This window comes from Pinus tabuliformis, chromosome 4_1, assembly GCF_031772625.1.
Source record: "Pinus tabuliformis cultivar Carrire ecotype Pingquan chromosome 4_1, CPIR1, whole genome shotgun sequence".
Taxonomy (NCBI): Eukaryota; Viridiplantae; Streptophyta; class Pinopsida; order Pinales; family Pinaceae; genus Pinus; species Pinus tabuliformis.
Window position 1 is genome coordinate 455,822,992 of NC_142303.1, and position 18,044 is coordinate 455,841,035.

Genomic DNA, 18,044 nt, shown 5'->3' on the forward strand with positions numbered 1-18,044 from the left:
CAATGAAATTATATTGAGATCCATGTTTGATATCCAGCACTCATATCGCCTCATTTTTGGTGAGTTTTGTTTTTCCACGAGTCAAAAGTTCCACTCTTTTTTATTCTTTATTTGAAAAGAGATAATCAACTAAAACTCCAAAAATAAATTCCACAGGCAAAGTTCACCTCCAATAAACAGAACTCTGACTTCCGTCATAATTCAAACTAGATTTAAGGCCAAATTTACTCAGGAAAATAGGGCAGTTTGATTACTATTTACCTTGAGCTCAACAAACTATTCCTTGACTTATAACTACCCACTAAATCTATTTAAATATATAAAGGTGGCTTGTGTGTGGTAAGAAATATGAAGAAACATGACATTGGATTGTCTAGAAAATATGTGTAAGGCAATCTAGGAAGAAACATGACATCGGATTTGTCTAAAGAAGATATGTTCGGCACTTATGTAAGACTGAAGAGGTGGCTTGTCTATATGGAAATCTGATTAGATTCAAAGCATTGTGATCAGACTGGATCTTATTAGCCATCCACAGTTTGAAAGTTTGAAAGTCTGAATTGGTTAATATGTAGATATGCATGGCTTAATCTTTCAGGCAAGCATATGACTATTCACAAGATTTAGAGAGATAAAATTCCGAGATTTATGAAAAGCAAATTCATGAAATCATTTGCCAAAGGTGTTTCCATTAATCAAGAACATGATATTGGAAGGCTCGAAGACGATATTAGAATACAATTTAGCAAAAAAAACATGACATTGATTATATCTGGAGAAGATCTGTCCAACAATTTGGGAAGAAATATGAGATTGGATTCGTTTGGAAAAGATTTGTCCAGCAATTCAAGCCCTAGGGGAAAAACAAGATAACTAAGATGTTTCAAGAAGATAAAACGCCAGTAGAGAAATATGTCATCAGACATAGGTTCGAGTCAAGTAGAAGGGAGAGTAGATGTGGTGAACAACGTCAACGAATGTGCCCCCACACAATGTAAAAGCCGAAGAATCAACCAAGAGGAAAGAAACGATACCAAGGTAAGTGAACATATTAATTATGCTACTTTGCTATTTCTATTTGAATAGAATTTATAGAGTTTTAATACCTTTTTATTTATACACTCTATAGTAGTCCTTTTCTTCTTAGCTATTTGAATTTTGTTATTTATATTTTTATAAGTTGAAGGTTGAGTCTAGGTTGGGCTGGTTTCATGTCAGGTTCAGCTTTATGTTGGATGGAAGAATAATCTATTCAATTGTGTGATGTTGTCATTGAAAGTATCTAATGTTTGATCAAGTCTGGATGTTCCATAGGAGAGTTTCAATCCTCAACTCTTCACCAAGAAATTTAAACCTAGAGCTTGATAAATATTAAACCCTACAAACAAACAAAAATAATTTTCACATTTAAATATGTCATGTGTTTTAAATTCACATAGACATGGTGAAGTTTTCCTTCTATTTGTATATTTTTCAACATCACTTGATAGTCACGTAATGCTAAGGAAAATAGAAAACCATTAATCAGCATTAGAAAACCATTAATCAACATTTGTAAAATTCAGTCTGCAATAAAAGAACAGGGTGGTTCCATGAAGATAATGAATGAGGGAACTAAACAATTGTTTAGACAAGTCAGTGCAGCTTGACAAAATGACTTTCCCTGCCCTTGAATGTGGCAGAAGATTGTATATTTTTCAACATCACCTGATAGTCACATGATGTTATGGAAAATAGAATACCATTAATCAACATTTGTAAAAGTCAGCCTACAATAAAAGAACAGGGTGATTCCACGAAAACAACGAATGAGGGAATTAAAAATTTGTCTAGACAATTGAATGCAGCTTGACAAAATGGCTTTCCTTGTTCTTGATTGTGGAAGAAGACACCATAATCAAATTCACCATGAAGTCACTATCCTCTTCAAATACACTTAAAAATGTCTATTATCTGCTGAAACTGGTGATGTGGATGGATTAGAGTACATGCATCACTTCAGAGTAACAGTGTAGCAATCCTCATTTCATACTTCAGAAGATAACTGCTCCCTGTCATCTCTTTCACTATCCTGCCACAAGATTAATCTTGTGAATAAACATCTCTTAATAACATGAGAGGATTAATCTTCTAAACAATAAACATCTCTGTATAATACAAGATATCGCATAGTAAATCATAAAGGGTTTGCTTTATCTACCTTCCTTAAACTGTCTTTGATTGAATCTACTGAACCCCCCCAAAGTTTAATCCGATCTTTAGCTTGTGAAGCCTGCAATTTATGGGTAAAACCAGCGATATACTAAATTATGAAGCCCAGGAAGAATGCTAGTAAAGAGTAGATTTGGAATTACAGGTAAATAACTCTCTGTCCCAGTGAATCCTATACGTGATAAACATAAGAATTAGAGTCTGCAGCACTCTTCCTCCAATCATGCCACCCAAAATACCTCTATACTCACTAGGGATGGGCATTGCCTGCGAGGTCGGCATCAATCCCATGGAGTCACAATATAACCCAAACAATTTTACATAGAGAGGAAGCAGTTTGGGGATGGGACTCTTGGATCACATGCCCATTTCATATGGAACGTCTATTAAGTGGTTTCAGTTAATGGGGCATTGATTTCAGTGTTCAATATATTTTTATTCTTTATCAAAGTATTTTTTTGTTCTATTTGCTTTTTTCAATTTATGCCTTACTGCGTTTCCTTTGCAACATCTGGTGCAAATGCTAGTAAATAATTTCCTGGATTTGTTTTTAGTTTGATTATAATTTAAAATAATCAAATATTTGTTGTGTTCCTTAACGCATTCGAAAGAATGGACACAAGTGTTCTGCATAATCCTGAGGAACCACGTCATCAAATCAGATTCACCAATCAAATTATTTTCACCTTCCCATGTCTTTGCCTTATCTATCTTTCAAGCGCTGTGTTCTCCTACAACGCATAAAGTTATACATCTACAACGCATAAAGTTATAGATCCTCAACGCGCTTTTAAGCGGCCACGTGTATTAGTACGCATAAATCCTTAGGAACTCAACGCGGTTTCTCTCTCTATAAATATATTGCCCTGGAGCTAACACTCTTATCGTTATCAGCAAGCACAGATATTCACTTGCAATACCGCAGAAGCACCTTTATGCGTCCTGAGTTCAAACCCTCTAGGCTTCGCACTCCCTCCTTTTAAAGAGTCCAAATTCGTAAACATTTCGTGAGTTCGATTCCAGAAAACTCAGGAACACGAAATGGCTAAACCCTCGCAAAACCAGAACCACCACAACACACGCCAAAACCGCTCACTGAAGTCGCGACGGTTTAAGGGAATCCGAATGAGAAAATGGGGGAAATGGGTTTCGGAAGTTCGAATGCCCCATTCTACTTGCAGAATTTGGCTGGGCTCCTACGACACCCCGGAAAAGGCTGCCCGCGCCTACGATTTTGCTGCGTATTGCCTGAGAGGATCGAAAGCCAAGCTCAATTTTCCCCTTTCCCCGCCGGAAATCCCCTGCGCCTCTTCTCTATCGCCGCCTCAAATTCAAGCCTCTGCCGCCAAGTTCGCCACAGAAGAATTGCAACTGTGTTCTGAAGCAGCTTTTTCATCTTCTGGTTCGAAAGCGGAACACTGCAATGACCGCCAAGAGATTTGGGTGGAGAAGAGTCCGGCATTTTGGGATTGGGTACTTCTTCAATGTCTGGAGAGCGGCAAGTCTCCAAATTTAAATGAATTCCCGCCGTTGGATGAGTCCATGGAGTACTTTGGGGTTCACTTGTAGCTCAAGGTCTGGCGATTGCAGTAATTTTTAAATTCTTTTCGGCCGCGGGAGAGAGCCGATAGTTAAGTTTACTTGTCGTTTGGGAAATTTATGAGATTGGTATATGAAAGCCCCTCTTCACATTGAGAAGATGAGCCGCAAACAGAAAGTGAGGAGTCACATCTTCATTATTACTTGTACCAAAGTCACGTGAATAATTAGACCAAGTGTTTCATGTCATGGTGGTGTGACGTGTCTTTAGCTCAAATATCTGTGCACCTGAAAGTCATCGTTCAAGGATATATGTATGGTTTTCTTAGAGAAATATGTGTGTGTTTGAGTTATGGTAAAGTCTTCACTATTTGAAGAGACAAATCAATATTGACTTTACAAAAACCTTGCCCTGAGTACTGGATATGGTCGAACTTCAACCCCAATCAACACTGTCATGGTTACTTCCCAAATAGATATATTGTTCATTTTTCTAACAAAACGGGTACTTGCAATGTGATAGGAATGAAACGGAAAGGGCAAGGTATATATTTGCTAATAACCATAAGAAATAAATTATCTGCTAAGTATCTAAATAAATTGGTAAGATAATTAAATTAAAATATAAAAAGAATTAACAAAAAAACATATATATGGTTCAGTTAAAATACTTTTAATTAATATTGTTGACTTATAACTCGATGACAATTTTGATGTTTACAATAGTATTTTCTATATTGAAGTTTATGCAGAGGTGAAAGTATGCTAAAGTTTTTAATTTTTTTGTTTAATTATAATTAAAATTATATTATATAGGAAAATTGTATTGAGTAAAACATTCATCATAGATATAAAAGTTTTAAAATTCAAATTAATGGTTACAAATTATATAACAAGTTTGATATTGTAATATATTCTTAACAAGTCTACTATGTTATATATTATAGTAGTGTAAATTACAAAGTATAGCTCTAATATCCAACAAAATTTAACTTTTATATCATGTTAATTTTATTTATTTTTATATCGAAGGTGTCTATTTTTTAAATTGGTCAGGTTAGGGATTGTCTACCTTTTTCATCTCCATTTGACATCTGTCCGTTTGTTGTTTTTCCCATTAAGTAACATCTACCTACTAATTTAAATAACGATAACCCTAGTTACTTAAAGCATTGAAAAAGTTTTCATCTGTCGACGTCAAGCTCGTAAGCTGCATTGAATCATAGTGCAATTTGACCTTTCGATTTAGGTTTCTATTTCTTCCTACTCTGCTTTCATGCAAACATCTTCACATATGTCTTCACGAAGCTCTCTCCTATTTCTATGTCATTTTATCTCGATTTTTTGTGTACTTAACCAGGATTCTTTCAATTCTTTTGAGGGTTTTTTTCGAGGTTTCAAGGGTTTCAACCAACGACAATGAGGGAGTGCATTTCGATCCACATTGGCCAAGTTGGTAATCATTGTTGGGAGCTTTACTATCTTGAGCATGACATCCAGCTTGATGGATAAATGTCAAGTGACAAGACCTTTGGCGATCGAGATGATGCATTCAACACATTTTTGAATGAGACATGTGATGGTAAGCATGTTCCCTGTGCTGTATTTTTAGATCTGGAGCCAACTGTCATCGATGAAGTCCGAACCGACACATATCGATAGTTTTTTCACCCAGAGCAGCTGATCAGTGGCAAAGAAGATGTCGCCAACAATTTTTCTTGTGGCCATTACACCATTGGTAAGGAAATTGTGGATCTGTGCTTGGATCAAATCTGGAAATTGGCAAACAACTGTACAGGTGTGCAAGGTTTCCTAATCTTCCATGTTGTGGGAGTCAGTACTTGATCTGATTTGGGGTCCCTTTTGTAGGAGAAGCTTTCTGTTGATAATGGAAAAAAATCTCAGTTAGGTTTCACTATGTATCCATCCCCTCAAGTCTCCACATCCGTGGTTGAGCCCTACAACAGAGTGTTGTCAACCCACTCGCTGCTAGAGCATACTGATGTGGCCTTGTTAGATGATGAGGCCATCTATGATATTTTTCGTTGTTCCTCGAACATCGAGAGTCCTACATACACTAACCTTAATAGACATGTATCTCAGGTCATATCTTCCCTGACTGCCTCTCTACATTTTGAATCTCCATGTTTAATTCTATGTTGCAGTAATATGTTGTTGACCTTGTAATCCTCGGTTATGCCTCCAACATTATTTTTGGGTTACTAGCTAATAAGTGTACCAGGCTATGGTTACAACATGTTCAAGTTATTTTCCAGGAAATTATTACACTAAATTAACTGTTAGCTTTAATGTTACTGGTATTGTTGTTGGTACTACTGCTACCTAATTATATATTGCAAGTGGAGACGACACTTACGACAAGGGGTGTTAGGCCCCTATACTACTAGTGTAACCCCTTATTGTTATTAGTACAACCCCCTTATTATATTGTTGTACCCATGTAGCCCACATATTGTTATTATTCTGCCCCATAGAAGCCCACTATTGTTATTATTGTGCCCTTACATTAATATTGTTATGTCGGCTCTGATTATATTATGATCCCTTGGACTCCTATATATAGAAAGGAGGCCTTGTCATTTGTATCATCTAAGAATTGTTCATTTGTGTAATGTAAAGGAGTTTGCCCCCTCAGAGAGGCTTATTTCTAAGGCGTTGATCTATCTTTTCTATCTTTTTGTGAGCTGTTTTCATAACATTTGGTATCAGAGCTTTGGATTCTAGGGTTTTGCTGCTCCAAATAGGTCATTGTGGCATTTTCGCTATAACTTGTTTTCTGCGATGTTTTAGAAGCGAAAAAAAAATACCCATTTTAGATGAACTCGCTCTAAACCTCGGGTACAAATTTCAAAACTTGTCTCGCTATATTTTCGGAGATATGATATGAGGAAGTTAGGGTTTTTGCAAGCTCCAAAATTTCAACTAAAACTGGTCATCATGGGATTTTCACTATAACTATTTTTCTACGAAGTTTCAAAAGCTAAACCAAAAACCCATTTGAGAAGAAAGCGGTCTAAACCTCGACTCCGAATTTTAGATCCTGTCTCGCTACAGTTTCGAAGATATAGTCTAAGGAAGTTAGGGTTTTTGCAGACCCTCGAATTACATTCCAAACAGGTCACCTTGGGAAAATTGTCATAACTGTCTCTATGAACATCAAATTGAAATTTCGTAAGAAGTTACAGAAAGAGGACGGATTGTAGTTTCTTGTGTAGATTTTTCAGATCCAAAGGTCAAAACAGTGACACACGGCACTTCATACAAGTTCGCTCTTCTGAAAAGGTATATAATCAGGTCATCTTGGGAGATTGTGCATAATTCTTCCTTTGAGAATCCAATTTTGATCAAACTTGTGGCATTGGAAAGAGGACACATAGGGCTACTGTAGATCGTAATTTCAGAACTGGAAGAGCCAAAATTATAGAGTTATAGTCATTTCAAGATCGAGCTCCTAAAATCAATAAAACGCGAGATGAGGAAGTTTGATGGCAAGGATCCAGTAAATTGGATAATATAGATGGAAAAATATTTTGATCTAAATGGTGTGCCACTGTTACAAAAGGTACGTATTGCATCTTCATATTTAGAACCAGATCAATTTTTATGGTATAGAGGGCTTTGTTCTCATAAACCACTTGTTACGTGGTCAATTTTCACGAAGGAAATGATAACACATTATGAGGATACAAAGCGAAACACCTTCTTTAGCCAATTGATAAATCTCAAACAAAAGTGTTCAATAGCAGAGCACATTGAGGACTTTCAAAAATTGAATATAATGGTAAATGATATTTTAGAGAAGCAAAGGGTTGATGTCTTCATAGGTACTTTAAAGGATAACATTCAACATGAGGTTTGTCTTTGGGAACTTGATTCATTGGAGAAGGCATTCAGGTGGGCAAGAAAAATTGAAAGCGAAATTATGGAAACAGGGAATCCCACCACTCACGACTATAATTATGGAAGTGTTTCTTCTCCTAGCCTTCCACAACCTACAAGGTTTACACCACAACAATTGGAAGAAAAAAGAGAAAAAGGGCTTTGTTACAATTGTGATAGCAAATGCATTAAAGGTCATAAGTGTGTTGAGAAGAAATTATTTTACATAGAGTATGAAGAGGAGGAAGAAAATGATCAAGAAACATCAAAAGAAGAGGATATACGCCAGGAACCAACCCCAAAGAAAGAAGAAATGAATCCGACCATATCTTGTAAAACATTGGCAAGAATTACCACTCCTCAAACTCTCAAGATAGAAGGACATATCAAGAAGAAAAAGGTTCAAGAAGTGAAAGATCACATCAAGAAAGAAGAAATGAATCCAACCATATCTTGTAATGCATTGGCCGGAATCACCACTCCCCAAACTATCAAGATAAAAGGACATATCAAGAAGAGAAATGTTCAAGAAGTGAAAGATGACATCGAGCATCAAGAAATGAATCTGACCATATCTTGTAAAGCATTGGAAGAAATTACCACTCCTCAAACTCTCAAGATAGAAGGACATATCAAGAAGAAAAATGTTCAAGTAGTGAAAGATCACATCGAGCATCAACAACAATTTCTCCAACTTTTAAAGGACAAGGCCACTTTGGTGCAAAATCGAATGAAACAATAGGGAGATCAACATCGCGGAGAAATTTTTTTTGATGTAGGTGATTGGGTATTTTTACAACTACATCTCAAGCAAGCTATTTATGAGAAGGAAATGTTGGCAATACTATATGCACTTAAGAAATGGCGACCTTACCCAATGGGAAGACACTTCAAGGTAAAAATGGATCATGATAGTCTTAAATACTTTTTAGAACAAATATTATCTTTAGAAGAACGGAAAAAATGGATCACAAATATGTTGGGTTATGACTTTGACATCATCTATAGAAAAGGGAAGAAAATTTTTGCTGCAGATGCACTCTCAAGAAAGGATGAGGACGTGGAAGTATTGTTTTGTGCTATTTCTATTATCCAACTAGATTGGATATACGAAGCAAGGGATGAATGGAAGAAGGACAAAGGAGTGTGGCCACTCATTCAAAAGTTTCAGAATATCCCAATTCAAACAAGATTTCCAGAACTTGAAGAGGAAGGAAAAATCATATTGGAACCTGGAGTAGTCACAAAAACAAGAATCTGACAGCTACGAAATCGATCAATTTCAAAGTATCTCATCAAGTGGAAGAACTTACCCACTGAAGATTCCACATGGAGGACAAGAATTTTATACAGAAGCATCAAAAACTACTCAAGCGTCGAGGACAACACTTTTTGAAGGAGAATGGCATGTTAGGTCCCTATACTACTTGTGTAACCCCTTATTGTTATTAGTACAACCCCCTTATTAAATTGTTGTACCCATGTAGTCCCCATATTGTTATTATTATGCCCCATAGAAGCCCACTATTGTTATTAGTGTGCCCTTACATTATTATTGTTATGTCAGCTCTGATTATATTATGATCCCTTAGACTCCTATATATAGAAAGGAGGTCTTGTCATTTGTATCATCTAAGAATTGTTCATTTGTGTAATGTAAAGGAGGTTGCCCCCTCGAAGAGGCTTATTTCTAAGGCATTGATCTATCTTTTCTATCTTTTTGTGAGCTAGTTTCGTAACAAAGGGCCTTAGCATGAACATGTTCAGATGGCAACCCCATTTTTCTTTAATATATTAACACTTAGTCCAAGAACTGCATCCTAATCCATGTTGTGAAAGTTGGCCATCAAATAAATGAGATTTGAATGAGCTATTAGTCACCCAAGGGAGTTAAGCAGAGCCTTTTTTTTTTTAATCATAGGTATTTTCCAGCCTTATTCCTAGTTCTGGATGCAATTCCCTTCCTAGTTACGGATGCAATTCCAAGTACAAATTGTAGAAGCTTGATTCCCAATTACATTTAGGAGAAAACCTCCTTAGTATGCTTGGTTAGATACTAACAATGTAAACTTTGAAACGAGAACTATAAACTCAAAACGGGAACTCTGGCCCAAAAACCCCAAAAAAACCACAAAAACAGTGCTCAAAACGAAAAGTGTGTATACTGGAACGATGTTTTTTTTTTTAGGTGTCAATTTTGCGGCTGTTTTAAAAATGGCAGTGACTACGAAATTTTCTACGAAATTTTCCTGCAAAATATAGCTTCAGAACGAAAGTGTTGATACTGGAATAATGATTTATTTTTTTAGGGTCAATTTTCATACTTTTTAAACAATGCTAATAAAACCAATTTTTTGTCTCAAACAAAGTTAAATTTTAAGGAAAAACACATTAATGTTTCTGGTAGAATATCATTTTTCTTTCCTAAGTATAAATTTAACATGTTTTCAACCACAAAACTAAAAAAACATGACATTATGAACAAATTATATCACTGAATGAATTCAAAAGTCTTTATTTGTACACTGATTAAAACAGACATTATATCTCTAATTTGATATTGCATTGTAGATATTTAAACAATAAAATTTATCATACTTAAGACATAATCCAACAACATAAAAATGCTTCATAACTTCTCATTTAATAAAATATGGAAAACATTAATTTTATTTGAAGATACGATGCATACATCAGTTATATAAACTGTCTTAAACAATTATTCAAAATCACTCATATTTTCTTGCACACCATCAGAATTCACATCTTCAGATGAGTGACTGGATGCTGACGAAGATGTTCCATATTCTTCTCTGTCATCAACTAGTGCCCCATCTGAGTCCACATGCATGCCCAAGATTCCAGGTTTCAAAAGTCTTCTAGATCTACGACTGGTTTCAGCAGAGTCCCATGTCAACACTGTTCCTTCTGGTAACAACCTTTTCAGAATCTTTGTCGTCTTGAAGCGAAGAGTTCCTCTCTTTGTTAAATTGAAGTCATAAACAAGTATGTCAACATCCTTCAATTGTAATATGTCTGTGCGGCGGCGATTTATATTTGCACCCTTTCTTTTTCTTTTTCCACCATTTTTTTTGTCAACTACCATCTCTGGCTTATACACACCATTGAATGGGTGTGTATTTGTGGCATACCAATGTACTTCAACACCTGTAACATCCTCATTTTCTGTAAAGACCTTTATAACTTTAGCAACCCAAAATGGATAGCCATTGGGATCTCCATCTGCTAGCACTGCAATCATGCAACCCTCCTTAATATCCTGTACTGAACCCCTATAAAGGTCTTCCATGGCTTCACGTTGTGCACGAGATCTTCTGGAACCTATATACATCTCTCTTTCCTCTGCCTGTGAAGAATTAATAATACCTTGAGATTGTTGCTGTTCAACAATGTTTACTTCCTCATGTTCATTCGACACATTTTGTGGCCAAATAAATGGATTTTTCAAAGGTATATCTTCATTTATTGTTGTCGAAATGAGATCACTTTGATTATTGAAAAACGACTCCCACCAAACTGAATCAGCAATGTCAAAGTACTCATATGTATATCTAATACATTTTTTAATTTCTTCCAGGCAATCAGAATAATTTATAGCCCTGTTCTGTCTACGTGCATTCTGAACTTCACCAACTGATTGTAATAACAATATTTTTGATGCAAATATTGGATGATCTGGAATGAACTTCAAAAATTGCAATCCTGATGACGGTGCCCACTCTGTAGTAGTTGAATACTTCTTGCCCCATATTAGTGTTTTCCCATCAATTTTTTTGATACGAAATTGATGTTGGAAGCTAATGTCATTAAGTTGTTCAATGCATTTCCCCTCACCATATGATCCCAGAATAAACCTTCGCATGTCAACAGTTTCTTCCAACACTTCAAAAGCAGGCTCTGGCATGTATGATTTCTTAATACATTCAATTAGTGATGGCAAGCTCCCAACTTCCTTCCTCCTCAATGTGACTGAAAAACGACTGAACATTTGATCAATATGGTCATGAGTGTGCCCAACAAGAAGGAAACCAACCTTTACCTTTTGAAAAATTCTCAATTCAACAAGTATGTTCAGATACCCAAAAACAACCTGATTTTTGTTTTTACGGCAAGTGTTGTCCAATTGTAGATACAAAACTTCAGGAAGATTACCAGACCAATGAGAAATCACATCATGAATTATGGTTATGGTCAGATTTGCATCATTATGAATATTTGGAGCTGTGAAGTACACCCTTGGCAACATTTTCCCATTAAAGACCATACAACCGACCAAGTGAAACTGAATAAAATTTTCCTCTTGTAGATTTTTGGGTGTGCGAACAAAATGTGGTAAAAGTGTTTTCTTCTGGTCCATACCATCAATTATCAAACCCAAATATTTATTTGGATTATCATAACACTTCTTTCGATGCTTGTACAACTTCTTCCTTTCATTTGTTTGTTGTTCGCGATGCTCCTGAAGTTCTTTGACAATTAAATCTACACAACATAAAAGAAATTCATTAAGAAATATGTTTTCATAGTTGATGACTATACAATTTTAAAAGTAAAAGTTATGAACACTTACCTCTTTCTGAGCCTTCACATTTGTCCCTTTTTGATTTAAGAGAAGCACATGTACTGCAAATCCCCATCCTTGTCTTCTTAGGAATACGAACATTATTGAATTCTTTCTTCCATATCTTCACAAAATATTGATATGTAATAAAGTGGCCCTGTCCCTCAGCACTTTCTGCATATTCTTTGTATAAGTTGTAGATTTCTCGTCTTGAAAAATTATCTGGAATATGTATTGTCTCTCTATTTGGCATACACTCTCCATGCTTTGAAAAGAAATCTTTCATCCATGACATTGCAGTATTTGATAATGGCCCAAACTGTCTTTTATAACGTACTTCTGAATAAAATGTGGGATCCTTTTCCAAATTTTCTTGAACGAGAGACGAAAATTCCCAATTGAATGAAACATTTTGAAAGCTTTTCTACACAATAAAAAATTCCTAATATGATAATCATAACCTGACAATTTAGATTGCATGCGGCCAACTAAATATGAGTTTTGCATGCTTTTATTCATTGACAAATATCTCTTCCTGCTTTCTAATGCAAATGTGAAATCCATACGTTTCAAGCAATTTTTTTGGCAACATTCACTTGAAATGAGAGCGCTGATAGAACTTCTTCTCGTCAGATATTCTGCTCTACCCCTTGTATAACTAGAATAGCTTGCATTGATACGAAAAGGTCTGCTCCTACTCATCGATACAATATTTCTTGGCAACATCTCCATCATTGGATCATCATTTTTATAAGGATTTTCATCATCATTAAGAGGAATGTTATCCACACTATGATCATCATCACTGCTGCTCTCATCACTGCTGCTCTCATAGTCCTTAGAATCAGGACTAAGAGGACATTGTGATATTCCAATGTTTTGAAAATCATCATCCCACGCTTCATCACCGCTGCTCTCATAGTCCTTAGAATCAGAACTAAGAGGACATTGTGATACTCCAATGTTTTGAAAATCATCATCCCGCGCTTCATCACCGCTGCTCTCATAGTCCTTAGAATCAGGACTAAGATGACATTGTGATACTCCAATGTTTTGAAAATCATCATCCCGCGCTTCATCACCGCTGCTCTCATAGTCCTTAGAATCAGGACTAAGAGGACATTGTGATACTCCAATCTTTTGAAAATCATCATCTCGCGCTTCATCACCGCTGCTCTCATAGTCCTTAGAATCAGGACTAAGAGGACATTGTGATACTCCAATCTTTTGAAAATCATCATCCCGCGCTTCATCACCGCTGCTCTCATAGTCCTTAGAATCAGGACTAACTGGACACTGTGGCACTCCATACTTTTGAAATTCATCATCATGCTCTTCATCACTGCTGCTCTCATAGTCCTTAGAATTAGGACTAAGTGGACACTTTGACACTCCATTTTTTTTAAATTCATTATCACATTCATCATCACTGCTGCTCTCATAGTCCTTAGAATTAGGACTAAGTGGACACTTTGACACTCCATTATTTTGAAATTCGCCATCATGCATGTCAAAACTGCTGCTCTCATAGTCTTCAGAATTAGGACTAAGTGGACATCGTGACCCTCCATTCTTTTGAACTCCACCATCACACTCTTCAAAACTGCTACTCTTATAGTCCTCAGAATTAGGACTAAGTGGACATTGTGACACCCCATTCTTTTGAACTTCACCATCATGCTCCTCATCACTGCTGCTTTCATAGTCCTTAGAATTTGGACTAAGTGGAATCTGTGACTCTTTATTAATTTGAAATTCTCCATCCCCTCTTTCATCAGTGCTGCTCTCGTAGTCTTTAGAATCGAGACTAAGTGGAAGAATTGACTTTCTATTCATAGTGGAAGAATTCCCGCTATATTCATCAATATGAATAGAGTTGTTACGCGATGAAGATGTTGATGGTGTATAAACCGAAACTTCACCATCAGAGCAATCCATCACTTTCAAATAGAAAATGTTGAATGATACAAATGGAGTCTCCTAAGAATATTATATAGCTTAAAGAATGAAATATTCCCTCCAAAAATTTTCGTGAAAATATTTCCCTCCAAAAGTTTGTTAGATTTATTTACCTTTATTATTTTATTCTACAATTGATTGAAAAACGTAAACTAAATTTTTTTTATGAAATAAATCACTAAAATTCAAATTGTAAATCACAACTTGTACATTAATTATTCTAATAGTTAAAGTATATAATATTTACTTAACAATTTTTTTTTTTTTAATTTTTATAATATATTCTCAAACAAATTAATCCCACATTCAATCCGTTGTAAAACAACTCTACAATATTCGCTCTATAATAATGTAAAACAAACTATCCCACATTAATCGTATGGAAAAACATCTTCGTAATTTCACTTATATAATAAATTTCGCTATCACTATTACTCGCCTCACATCTAGGTTTTCTGAAGTCCCTTGAAAGACTCGTGAATTTGTGGAGCAGCGATATTGCTATCAACAATATATACAACGAAGAATTGTCGCAATTGAAAGGTAAGTACAATTATTTTTTCGAAATTTTCATATTAAATTATTTTAATGAAGAATATTTTTTTTTTTAAATTAAAAAATTTTCCAAGCCAAATTTTAATATTGCTATCTACCCCACCCCGCCCGCCACACCTCCCCCCTTCTCCAACCCCCTCCCCCCTAACTCCCTCCCCCCCCTATATTTTTTTTTTAAATTAAAAAATTTTCGGCACCCGCCCGCACCCCGGCACCCCCGCCTACCCCGCCCGCACCCCGGGCCCACCCGGCACCCCCGCCTACCCCGCCCGCCCTCCACCTGGCGCACGGCCCACCAGGCGTCCGCCCCCGCCCCGGCCCACCGGGCAGCCCCACCCCCGGCACCCTCCCTCCCCCGGCCGGGCCGCCCCACCTCCCTCCCCCTCCCTCCCCCGGTCGGGCCCGCCCTCCCCGGCCGGGCCGCCCCACCCCCCTCCCCCTCCCCCTCCCTCCCCCGGCCGGGCCGGCCCCCCCACCCCCCCCGGCCACCCCCGCCCGGACCGCCCCACCCCCCTCCCCCTCCCTCCCCCGGCCGGGCCGGCCCCCTCCACCCCCCCCGGCCACCCCCGCCCGGACCGCCCCACCCCCCTCCCCCTCCCTCCCCCGGCCGGGCCGGCCCCCTCCACCCCCCCCCCCCGGGCCACCCCCGGCCGGGCCGCCCCACCCCCCTCCCTCCCCCGGTCGGGCCGGCCCCCCCACCCCCGCCCGGGCCGCCCCATCCCCCTCCCTCCCCCGCCCGGCACCTCCCGCCCGCGCCGCCCCACCCCCCTCCCGCCCCTCCCCCTCCCCGGCCCCGCCGCCCACCCCGCCTGCATAGGGCCACCCCCGGGCCGCCCCGCCCCGCCCGAGGGGCGGAGCGTCGATTCCCGCGCCTGCACAGGGCCACCCCCGGGCTGCCCCGCCCTGCCCGAGGGGCGGAGCGGGGCGGCCCGGGGGTGGCCCTGTGCAGGCGGGGTGGGCTGCGGGGCCGGGGAGGGGGCGCGGGAGGGGGAGGGGCGGGAGGGGGGTGGGGCGGCGCGGGCGGGAGGGCCCGGGCGGGGGAGGGAGGGGGAGGCCCAGGCGGGGGAGGGAGGGGGAGGGGGAGGGGGGTGGGGCAGCCCGGGCGGGGGTGGCCGGGGGGGGTGGAGGGGGCCGGGGGAGGGAGGGGGAGGGGGGTGGGGCGGCCCGGGCGGGGGTGGCCGGGTGGAGGGGGCTGGCCCGGCTGGGGGAGGGAGGGGGATGGGGAGGGGGAGGGGGATGGGGCGGCCCGAGCGGGGGTGGCCGAGGGGGGGTGGGGGGGCCAGCCCGGCCGGGGGAGGGGGGTGGGGCGGCCCAGGCGGGGGTGGCCGGGGGGGGGGGGGTGGAGGGGGAGGGGGAGGGGGGTAGGGCGGCCCGGGGGGGGTGGCCGGGGGGGTGTGGGGCGGCCCGACCGGGGGAGGGAGGGGGAGAGGGAGGGGAAGGGGGGTGCGGGGGCCCGAGCGGGAGTGGCCGGGGGGGTTGGGGCGGCCCGGGGGGGAAGGGAGGGAGGGAGGGTGGGGGAAGGGGGCGGGGCGGCCCGGGGGGCTGGAGGGGGAGGGGAGTGCGGCGGCCCGGGAGGGGGAGGGGGCGGCGGTTGGGGGGGCCCGGCCGGGGGAGGGAGAGGGAGGGGAAGGGGGAGGGGGCCGGGGCGGCCCGGGGGGCCGGAGGGGGAGGGGGGTGGGGCGGCCCGGGCGGGGGGCCCGGGGGTGGGCTAGGGGGCGGGTCGGCGGAGGAGGAGGGCAATTTTGATTATATAAATAAAAATTTTATGGTATATTTTTGTTGTTAATTTAAGTTAATATGTTTTTTTATTTACTAATTTATGTGTTTTTTTTTAGGAAAATGGCATCAAGGAAAATTTCTGTGAATCTTTCTGGACCAAGGAGTGTTAAAGGTGTATCTTCAAAAAACATTGGTGAACGAACTCCACCTGAGCTCATACCTACAAATATTTCAAGTGCTTTAAGTGATAAGAAGCTAATCTCAGATTGGAAAAGTTCAAAAGAGGTGAAATTTGCATCAAGAGCCTGGTATGTGAAAGAAAGAGAGAGCACAACTGTGAATATATATCTATACATTGATACACCCAATAATAATGAAAATTTGGAGGTGATGGGAAAAGTCATAGATATGTGTTCGGTACCAAACACTGAAGTTGTTTACGTACTTACAAAAGCTGCCAAGTCACATGAAAGGATTAAATACCGACTATCATATTCATTATATGACAGGAGAGAGGTATCTACAAAGTTGTGTAAACAAATCGTAAATGATATGACACAAAACATGGTAAGTATTGTTATTTGTATTTTTATTTTGCGTTTTGAAAATGTCTCGCTATATTTTTTAACTTTGTTTATATTAACATATGATATTTTGTTTGGCAGAATTTTGTTGAAAGCTGTTCAATTATGTTGGGAGGCATTCATTTCATAGAGCATGATATCATGAAAGTTGTCAGCCATTTTTACTCAGTGTCAGAAGAAGATATGCAAAACATGGAAAATGTAGTAATTGATGATGCTACAAAACTACATCCAAAGAATCAGAAAAAAATGCCTCTGGTGGATAAATCTAGCAAGGGTAAACAAGTTACTTTTGAGGACGATGAAGTTGAAATTGACAATGAAGCATATGTTGCCATTACTGAAGATGACATTGAAATTGCGGAAGGTCGTAAAAGACCAAAAGTAACAATGCCCAAGAATAGATCTCTTGAGAATGTTAAGACGAAAAAAAGTAGAGTTGAAGATCTTGAAGTAGTCATTACCAGCAGTCAAGAACGTAGTGAAACTTCAAAAGAAAGCAGAGAAATCATTACACCAGGAGCTGATTTAGGTGATGGCATTATCAAAACAAAACAAAATGCCATTCGACAGAATTTGACAAAGAGTAACTTAATTGATGGTGGTCGTACATTTCAGTTAAATGTCAGACAAACCTATAAGGAAAATGAAGGGCAATGCCAATATCAAGTCATAAAGCCACATCATCTGCATGTTCACAACTTGAAGACATTGATGAGGTACAATCCATATGCTCATGTGGTTAGTTATGTGCTTCTTGTTGATCCACTTCAAGTTCTCAACAAAGAAGCATTTGATAAGTCAAAATGTTTTGAATACAATTATTATGTGCTTGGGGGGAACCATTCTGTTGAAGCTCAAAGACAATTGATGGAGGAATATCCTAATAACCCACGTTTTGAAACAATGAAATGTATCATTTATGCTGGTTTAAATGAAACAGAAGCAAAGTTAGTGGCATGGGATCATAATTCAGATAATGAATATAGGATGTC

General features: G+C 39.8%; 2 pseudogenes; both read left to right on the top strand.

The window, feature by feature from the left end:
* Positions 1-3,116: 3,116 nt before the first annotated feature.
* On the top strand, positions 3,117-4,154 carry LOC149176347 (ethylene-responsive transcription factor ERF018 pseudogene; annotated as a pseudogene).
* A 1,015-nt stretch (positions 4,155-5,169) lies between these two features.
* The window catches only part of LOC149176348 (tubulin alpha chain-like), a 46,269-nt pseudogene continuing 33,394 nt past the window's right edge, over positions 5,170-18,044 (top strand).